Source organism: Bactrocera dorsalis, chromosome 3 (assembly GCF_023373825.1).
Source record: "Bactrocera dorsalis isolate Fly_Bdor chromosome 3, ASM2337382v1, whole genome shotgun sequence".
NCBI classification, from domain to species: Eukaryota; Metazoa; Arthropoda; class Insecta; order Diptera; family Tephritidae; genus Bactrocera; species Bactrocera dorsalis.
Genome location: NC_064305.1, coordinates 8,375,915 through 8,384,290, shown reverse-complemented (window position 1 = coordinate 8,384,290; position 8,376 = coordinate 8,375,915). Strand labels below are relative to the sequence as shown.

Here is an 8,376-nt window from a genome sequence, read left to right as displayed (position 1 = left end):
CTACACATTTTTTCCGATTGCTTGCTTCAATCTCATCAGTTGTTGACAGTAAAATGTAGAATCAATCGCTCGTTCAGGCTGGAACAGCTCATAGTAGATAATTCCTTTCCAATCCCACCAAACACTCAGCATAACCTTTCAAGGCTTTGCGACCATTTGTTGAGCTTCACCACGCTTGATCTTTTTCACACGTTATGGTCGTATTTAGTCCACTTTTCGTCTCCTGTTACCATTCGCTTCAGAAATGGTTCGATTTCATTTCGTTTCAGCAAAGAATCGCAGATATTAAATCGGTTCATTAAAATTTTCACCAATAATTCATGTGGTACCCAGACAAAGAGTTTTTTTGTCTAGCCACTCTTTTTTAAACGGTTCAAAACCGTTTGATGTCGTCCGTACGGATGAAAACACTCCAGCTCTGAAAGAATTCGACGCAGTACTCTCCGTTGGAGAGATCAGGTAGAGAAGGGACTGGCTGCACTTGGTATCTCGAATTGGTAACAAATTGTAAAAAGAAGAAACGATTGGCGCGCGGATCCAGATTTGGTGAATACGGTGATGGTATTCCTTGCGTTTTTGGCTTTAAATTCGGTCACAATCACGCTCCTTAAAAAAAATCAAAAATTATCGGGATGAGTCGAGCAAGAACGCGTTTCATACCCAATATATCCACCAAAATTATTCAAACGTACTCGCGAGAGATGTCGAGTTCTCTTGCCATCACTCTAACAGTTGCCTGACGATTTTTGAGCACCATATCCTTCACTTTTTTAATATCATCAGTTGAAGAGGTCGAAGAACGTCCAGAACGAGGCATGTCGATCTCTCGACCGCCTTTAAAAGCTTTGTACCAATCGTAGGCTTGTGTTTTTGATAAAACTGAATAAAAAAAAAGTTTGTTCTAAAATCACAAAACAAAGAGTTTTCTAACTTGTCAGTGAATATAACGTCTTAAAATATGAACCAAATTCAAATCGTTTCTTATGATTCATTAAAACCAATAGAACCGTAAGAAAGCTGGGAAACCAAATGTTTAGAATAATATCTTCACAGGGTAGAAATACTTCTATGAACCAATGAAGTATGTGATTGTATATATGTATACCTACAAATCTATAAAAAAAAATAATTATCGGTTCTTCATTAAAAAATAATATATATTTGCTTCTTCCCTCGTTTGACAAAATTTTACTATTATTTTAAGTGCCTACATACATAACATACATATATATTCGTAAGTAATCCGGTTATTTTTAACCGTAATCTCGTACGGTCATAATCAAGGTGAATTTATTTCCAAACTGACCACTATGTTCTATTCTAGTGGTGGATAATGCTTGTATGTATCGCTTTCATATTTGCGTTGAAGTTTTGCCATTTGCTGACAGGGAATCAAATGGCGCCGTGGCTTAGTTGGTTAAAGCGCCTGTCTAGTAAACAGGAGATCGTGAGTTCGAATCTCGCCGGGGCCTTCGCTGTGTGTTTTCGCAGTCGATATTTTTTTATTTATGTTGAAAATAAATATCATAATTTAAACATTACTTATTTATGAACATAAATATTTATAACGGTTCAATTCCAGTTCAATCTGCCTTGTAAGCTTTTTAACTGTTGTCAAAAAGGACTGATGATCACAAATTTATCGCCACAGTTATAATTCTAACTGTCGTAGACCCGAAAAACATCCGCTTGAAATGAAAGTTTTAAAAATAATGCCTAATCTTAAACTAAATATCGACATTGGAGAGAGCATAATTGTAGAAGGTCTAAAAAAGTTTTATGTTAAATTTTAATGTGTCCAAAATTAATTTTGTTAAAAATTACTTTGAAAAAAATCTAATTAATTTTTTCTTTAAAAATATACATCGAATTTTAAAAAAAAAATTATATAATTATAAATTGTTAATTACTAATCAAATATTTCGTTAAAAAATTGGAAAAAAATACTAGAAAATATTCTGTTAAAACATTCAAATTTTATTTTTTAATTTAAAAAAAATTTTAAATCGATTTTCTTAAAAAAAGTTATGTTGAATTTCAATTTGTTCAAAATTATTTTTTTTTTATTAAAAAAACTAACCGTTTTGTCAAAAAATGTATTTTAAATTTCAATTTGTTCAAAATTAATTATTTTTAAATTACTTTGAAAAAAATGTAATTAATCTTTTCTTAAAAAATTATTTTGAATTTCTTTAAATTAATTAATTGTTAATTAATAATTAATTAATTGTTAATTAATAATTAAATATTTCCTTAAAAACTTGGAAAACAAATATTAAAAAATATTATATTAAAACATTCAACTTTAATTTTTTTAATAAAAAAAAATATTCTAAATACTATTTTGTTTAAAAAATGTATTTTGAATTCCAATTTGTTCATAATTAATTTTGTTAAAATTTACTTTCGAAAAAAATCTTATTAATTTTTACTTAAAAAATTCTTTTGAATTTCATTAAAAAAAATTAATTAACTAATTAATTAATAATTAAATATTTAATTAAATTTAATTAAAAAAAAATATTTATGCATGAAGAAATAAGACAAGAAAATGTGTTTTGATAAAAAAATTCGAGATTTTGCACACTAGTACTATGTATAAACAGTGATATTAAATAAGGTTAGAGGCTTCTCGTAATACTAGAAAAGTTAGTTCTAAGCTTTAATACGGTTCTTCTATAAGCTAAGTTGTTCTGTTGCTATAAATATATAAAAATCTCTCATACAGTTTTAAAGACCTTAAATAAAAGCTGCAAAATTCGCCTCTGACAGCATCGTTTATAAGTAATATTAGGAAACAGTACCGTTATAAGTACTATAGCATTTAACCATCGACGGTTAAGGACAAGTTCTTATTCAAAATTTACCAATATAGTACATGCAACATTGCGAAGCATTCCGCTTAGTTTCGCTTTTCTTACACCATCCCTACGCTCAAATATTGTTCATACATATCTAAATACATATGTACACATGTACATATATTACATGAGAAAGTGAAAATTAGGCCTTTGAAAGGCTCAACACTGAATCCGAAACTAAGAAATTCCACAATAAGCCAAACAAGCACGTTTGCACACCAAATACAAGGGTACATCCTGCGGCAAGGATACACGTTGAGCTGGCGTGCGTGGCCACAAATTTAAATATACATACTATGTATGTGTGTTTGTGTGCGTATCATACGACAAGCGTCAAGTTATGGTACGTTACAATTTCAAATACAATGCATGCCATTGACATTGTTGTTTCTTCCACCGATATTATCGCTTATTGTAAACGCATTCGAGCTATTTACGTGTGTGTATGTGTATATTTGCTTATAAGCATACGATTTAACTGCTGGTAGAGCTACCTCTGTTCGGATATTCATAACGGTCGTTGACAGAAAGTGCCACAATACACATACATATGTATGTATGTACATATGCTTGGTTGAAAACTATAGCTTACCCTTCAGATGCAGGACACCTAGATACAAGTATCAATATTCATACATGCATATCTACATACATAAGTATGTGTGTATGTTTGTGACAGCATCGTGTGACAGCAAAACCGCCGATGCATGCTGCTACTTTCCAGAAGGATACACGGGTACGGAGCTGTTGCAAGGCGTGCCAAAAGGATAAACGGCAGTTGCAACTGTAAATGTGCCTGGGGAAGTGCAATATTTGGAACAATAACGACAACATTGAGGGCAAACCGAAATCGAAGCATCAACGATGACATGTATATACATACATATGTATATACATACATACATATATGTATATTCATATGTAAGTTTGGATGGATGCAATTTTATACGCCATTGTGTGCATAAATGCCTACGAAGTAACGATCCTTTGCCGTTAAACTTGACACTGCATATTTTGGTGTTGCAATAATTGGGGTTGAAGGCTGTATGCTTTTGTTGCATAAATGGCCTCCTCATGCCACGTTTGCTATGTTTTATAACAAAACATAGAAAGGAAAACATAAATTTATCTAATTTTATGAGGTCAAAGGTTGACACTTTAAATCGTTCTATTTAAACTTTAGAAATGACGCTACGAAAAGGTGGTAGATTAATGAAAATTGCGTTATCCCATATCGAATATGCGTATGCTTTCTTCTCGACAAAAATTTCTAAAACTCTATTTTTTCTGGCCCTCCGCATGTTTCGCCTTCTTTACTGCCGTCGACAGCGCTTACGCGATCATAGCCGAGTTAACAACAGATGGCCAGTCGTTTCTTCTTTTCTCAATTTGGCGCCAATTCGAGATACCAAGTACAGCCAGGTCCTTCTGCACCTGATCTCTCCAACGGAGTGAAAGTCTTGCTCTTCCTCCGCTTTCCCTGGCGGGTACTGCGTCGAATACTTTCAGAGCTGGAGTGTTTTAATTCATACGGACGACATGACTTTGCCAGGATAGCTGCTGTCTTTTAATTCGCTGAACTATGTCAATGTTGTCGTATATTTCGTATAGCTCAACGTTCCATCGAATGCGATACTCGCCGTTGCCAATGCGCAAAGAACCATAAATCTTCCGTAGAACCTTCCTCTCGAAAACTCGTACCGTCGATATCTCGACTAATCCGCATGTTTGCTCATGTAAAAAAAAATGAATTTATACTTCGATGAAATTATTCTTTTGTTTCTCGCTGAAGACAAATCTAATAACAGCCAAAGTTAACGCCTGCAGCACTGATTATGATACCACGCTTCTTTTGTATACACATTGCTTATAAAAAAGTTATTGGTTAGGTTAGGTTAAGATGTCGACCCTGACAAAGATCTCACTTGAGTAGCTTAGAACGCCGATCCTTTGTAGTACCTAAAAACCCTATAACTGATATATACTGGATCATAGGACCCATACAAATCGACAAAGCATTTTTGGTTAGATAAGGTGTGATAGCTGATGAAAAGATCGCACTTGGATTGCTTTAAGCAGTCCTTGGTGATGCAATAAAGAACAAACTCCTGTACTGTGAGCACAGGCGTGTAATTTATATGCCCGCCACTAAGGCGAGCACTTAAGTGTTTAAGCCTTGATTTCACAAAGGCGGACAATCAAGAAGGAAGTACTAAGATGAGTGCACCTCGTCTTCTGCCATACATCTTCTGCAGCTGGAGTCGAGTACGATTCTAAAGCTTACAGTATGAACGCCGAGAGGGAGAGGGTAGACTTACTTGGCCAAAAGAACATTACCACACCAATAGTAGAACACACGAGGAGAGGAGACAGGAGCAGGGCTAGGAAACCCTTCCTTACCAGCTCATCAGCTGTCTAATAAGAATTCCTACGAAAGCGACAAAATGAACTTTGTTCAGGTGGTTCAATAGCTTTCTAGCACCAACTACTCTAGGCCAAAATTATCTCGCAATCGCACAGGAGCTTATCGTCGACCACTGGGTGCTAAACGTATGGCATCAATTCTAGTTAAAGCCTACTCATGCTTAACCCTTCTGTTGATAACACCGCACTACATAAATACATATGTACATATATCATTGGAATCGCTGGAAATGAGTTTGCAAGAAAGGGCACACTGTTGTTGTTTTTATTGTTGTAACGTCAAAAAGATCACCAGTCAGTCATTGGCTTAAATTCGAGTGAGTTCCAGTTGCGGGGCTGCGAAGAGAACATCCTCGTGGGGAACAATTCCCTATCATTTTAAAGGTATATTCATTGTAAGCTGTGCTTAAAAATAGCTCCGCAGGTCGTAAGACTGGTATTTTCCAGGTGAATACATTGAGTTCTAAGAAACTTCTTGTGTTCAGCTAGGTATGTTGCTCTCTAATCACAGTTGTTCCGACGGGTCGTTGTCCACCAGCAATTGGTGCACCTATGTACATATGTATGGCCAGACTAAAATCGTCCATGATCATTGTCGATGCTTGACGACAAAGTATAAGTGGCAGAACAAAATCTAAGAGCTACTCATACCTAGCCATACAGCTGACTGCATCACAGGCGGCATTCCATGTCCGGTCAACTGAAAATTAATTAACCGTCAGAATAACTACTCCATCACCGAACTATTAGCGATGCATGCCGCTCACTTTTACAAACGCCACATACACATACATACCTACACATTGTGAGGCGCTGAGCACATGCCGTTCGCATTGGCGTTAGGATATGCAGATTCTTAATTTGTTGTTACTTTCGACAAACGGCTGCAAATCTTAGCAATTGACTCTACAACGTTAGGCGCCGCAAAGCTATGCTAACACTAAACATATACATATGTATGTACATATATATGTATGTAGATACAGACAGGTTTAAGCACAAATACACACATACATATGTACAACTAACATTATACATACATATATACATAAATATACACCAGACAAGATTTTTAGACAAGAAATCACCTACAAAATCACATTTCCGCAGCCTGAGTATGGCAGTAAACCAATGTTATAACATCACCACCAATAATAACAACAAACACAGTAGTAACATATGTATAAATGATTTGTTTTGAACGGTTAAATTTGCTTTGGGCATCGAATTAACCCATCGGGAAATGGAAGCAACAATCGCTGAGTTGTGACCCACAATAATCGCTACATAAATAACACAATCCTACGAGTTGTGTATATGTATTTGTGCTGTTGATAACCTCCAATTTGATGCTATATGTATTCCCTACGCGTTAGATGTTGACAACGTCATTTACAGTTCAGCAGCAAGCCAGACACAGAGCAGACAGAACAAGAAAAAACATTTACCTTTGGTTACACCGAAGCTAATACATACATCTTCCTACATGTATTTCTTATAGCATGAAAGGGTATAAAAACATCTTTATCTGGATTTTGAACGTTTGGTTTGTAATGTAGCTACATGCTATAGTGCTTTGAACTGAATAATACAAGTATGTTCGAAAATTGTAACTTTGCCTTTGGAATTATATGTACATATGTACCACATTTTTCGTGAAAATATCTGGCCAAATAAAAAATTCCCCCTACACGAACTTGAATTGAATGGCATATAAGAAAAACAGGCACCGCGACTGGTCAGTTTTCGGACGGCGCAAGATGTTGTGATGTTAAAGTCACAAGGTGACATCACTGTAAGCTGGCTGCCAGCTGGCTCTGTAAAAGAAAGGCACCGTGCCTGGCCAGTGCTTAGCTGACATCCGCGCCACGATAGTTGTGATGTTAAAGTCACAAGGTGACATCACTGTAAGCTGGCTGCCAGCTGGCTCTGTAAAAGAAAGGCAGCAATTGACATCACTGTAAGCTGGCTGCCAGCCGGCTCTGTAAAAAAAAGACAACAAGTGACATCACTGTAAGCTGGCTGCCAGCTAGCTCTATAAAAGAAAGGCAGGCATCGTGTCTGGCCAGCGCTTTGGTGACACTCGCGCCGCGATGTGTTGCAATTTGTAAGTCATAAGGTGACTTCAGGGGAATCTTGTAGCAACTGGTATAATATATGTATGTACATATGTATTGTATGTAAATAAGAAGGTTTGGCTTGCCCCGCTTTATTCAGCTACCGTTCTCATAAATGTGTTTTAATAATAAAAATTTGTTTAAATAATAAGTGGGGTCACCCATAAATAGGTTCTTCCTAATGTTCAGACGCACACAAATATACATATCATACATACACACACATACATTATAGACGATAGTACCCCTGCCAACCATCAGCGGGTAAAAAACTAGATAATTAGTGGGTAACATTGTGGTAAACATATGGAGTGTTTTTTTAGGCCGGGCGGATATTTTACCCACTCACGTACGTATACATGTGATCATACAACAAAAATACCCCGAAAATGTGCGTTGGGGTTAGTGCATAGAGAAAAAATGTGTAGTTGTATTGAAATTTTTCTCACAAGCGGGTAGCCGTGGTTGGCTGGGTACATACTTACATATCATAATACATACATAATATGACATACAAATTAAGTATTCTACAGTTCCTATCTTTTATTTGTGATCATTTTTAAATAATAAAACCAAAATAATATTTAATCGATATGAAATATGACAACTAATTTTTATTACACAAGAAGCATATTATTTAAATTATTTATATACCCACACTAGTATGTAGGCTCAGAAGTAGCATGATGATTGGGTTACTTCTTTGCAGGAAGTCGATTTCATCAAGCTACCAACAAGTGAGACAAATCACACGCAACCAAGGCAAAAACTACTGTACTGAAGCAACCTCCTGTACATAATTACGTTTATATTTATGTATACATTTCGAACATACATACATATGTATGTATGTGCCAAATAATTACATGTAAAAAGCTAAACAGATATATACACACACATACATATGTATGTATGTATATCCACCTCGAAGCCAAGAAATTGGCGTTAATATGCCGCATTAAATATGAAATAAA

At 35.6% G+C, this 8,376-nt stretch overlaps 1 long non-coding RNA gene and 1 other non-coding gene across 2 annotated transcripts; one reads left to right on the top strand and one right to left on the bottom strand.

The window, feature by feature from the left end:
- LOC125777256 (uncharacterized) lies at positions 1–1,155 on the bottom strand. The gene is made up of 2 exons (XR_007422201.1): positions 661–1,155; positions 1–606 (listed from the first exon to the last, which is right to left on the bottom strand). It is a non-coding gene; the product is annotated as an uncharacterized LOC125777256 (long non-coding RNA).
- Positions 1,156–1,398: 243 nt separating this feature from the next.
- Trnat-agu (transfer RNA threonine (anticodon AGU)) lies at positions 1,399–1,472 on the top strand. Its single transcript has one exon. It is a non-coding gene; the product is annotated as a tRNA-Thr (tRNA).
- Positions 1,473–8,376: the final 6,904 nt, after the last annotated feature.